This window comes from Egretta garzetta, unplaced genomic scaffold, assembly GCF_000687185.1.
Source record: "Egretta garzetta isolate BGI_Z169 unplaced genomic scaffold, ASM68718v1 scaffold353, whole genome shotgun sequence".
Lineage (NCBI taxonomy): Eukaryota > Metazoa > Chordata > Aves > Pelecaniformes > Ardeidae > Egretta > Egretta garzetta.
Window position 1 is genome coordinate 2031192 of NW_009259307.1, and position 1359 is coordinate 2032550.

Consider the following 1359-nt stretch of genomic DNA (forward strand, 5'->3'; position numbering starts at 1 on the left):
ACACAGCATTATATGACAAAGGAAAACTGAAAGAGAGTTTTGATATTAAAACCCCCCAACTTTCAGAAGGTCAGACACATGCTAAAAACAGTGCATGCGGTAAAAACAGTACACCAAGCACTTACTTGCTACAGTTTCACTGTACATGAACACAATTTGCCCATCCAAATCGACGACTGAATTAATAATTGGAGACGTGCATTTCATGGACAAATATATTACAAATATAAAATGGATGTCCACTGCCACGCTGATTTTTTTTTTTTTAATAAACTGGGAAAGTTTTTCAGCTGAAAGGTTTGAATTTCACATTAAACAAAGATAAACTACCTTCAGTGTGATTTCAGCCGAAGTCACTGGCAAGCATAAATACTCAGTTTGCATGTGAATTTGTTGAGACGAGGCAAAGATTTACAACCACACGTGTTGGAAGGATTGCGCTCCTGGGCATTAAAAAAAAAAAAAAAAAAAAAAATCAAGCTCACGAAGAAGGAACAGAAAGACGGAGGCATGAATCAAAGTGAAGATGAAACCTCCTTATTCGTACGCCCAAGGGCTCCCTTCACTGTGGTTTCGTGAGAAGGGCAAGTCAGGAACTGCCCCGAACCCCTTTTGGGGGGAGGGAGGGGGTATGCGGACAAATCTCTCTCTTTGTGTCAGGTATTCACGTTGAACTTAAGTATTAACTGAGCCCGGAGAGCGACGCCCCTGAAGCCCCAGCGGCGCCCCGGAGCGCCGGTGCAGCGGCCCCTTCCCGCCCGGTGTAGTCCCCCCGACCCCAGGCTCCGGTTGAAGTGGATTTGCAGTTTGTGATTCGGTCACTAGGTGTCTCCGTGTGCCGTCAGCAAACACGGGCTATGCTTACTGGTAAACAAAGAAGAAGTCGCTAGAACCGAAGTTACGTGGGGCAGCATTTATAGGAATATAAATGAGTTACCACTTCGTTTCCAGCTGTCTGGAATTTTCCCAAGGAAATAGTTATGCCGGAAAACGCTGGCTGCATTTCCCTAGCCGTTTCATTGAAAGTATCTCAACTCTGATCCTGATCGGGGCCTTTTTTTTTTTTTTTTTTTTTTTGTTTTTTAATGTGGCCCAGCCTCGGCGCACTGGAAACGGTGGGAGGTCCCAAATTTAAGAGGAGCTCGTTGTCAGTTCTACATCAAAGCTGACAGCCTGGGAGGCTGAGGTGCCCTGGAGCTCTGGCTCCCCCAGCAAAGGTAAGTCCTGCAGCTTCACAGCCCCTCTCTATTTCTAAACCGGACTGATGGTCTTTTGCTGTGGAACTCCTGCAGGCACTGGCTCCTTGAAATGCGGGACATTTTTGGGTTTAGTTTGCTTTTACTGCAAATAAGACTTACT

General features: G+C 45.7%; 1 protein-coding gene across 1 annotated transcript in view; it reads left to right on the top strand.

The window, feature by feature from the left end:
• Positions 1–1174: 1174 nt before the first annotated feature.
• CEMIP2 (cell migration inducing hyaluronidase 2) overlaps positions 1175–1359 on the top strand; it is a 50086-nt gene continuing 49901 nt past the window's right edge. Inside the window, exon 1 of the mRNA XM_009636130.2 lies at positions 1175–1217. The gene's annotated coding sequence lies outside the window, so the exon portion shown is untranslated. The remainder of the gene's footprint in view (positions 1218–1359) is intronic.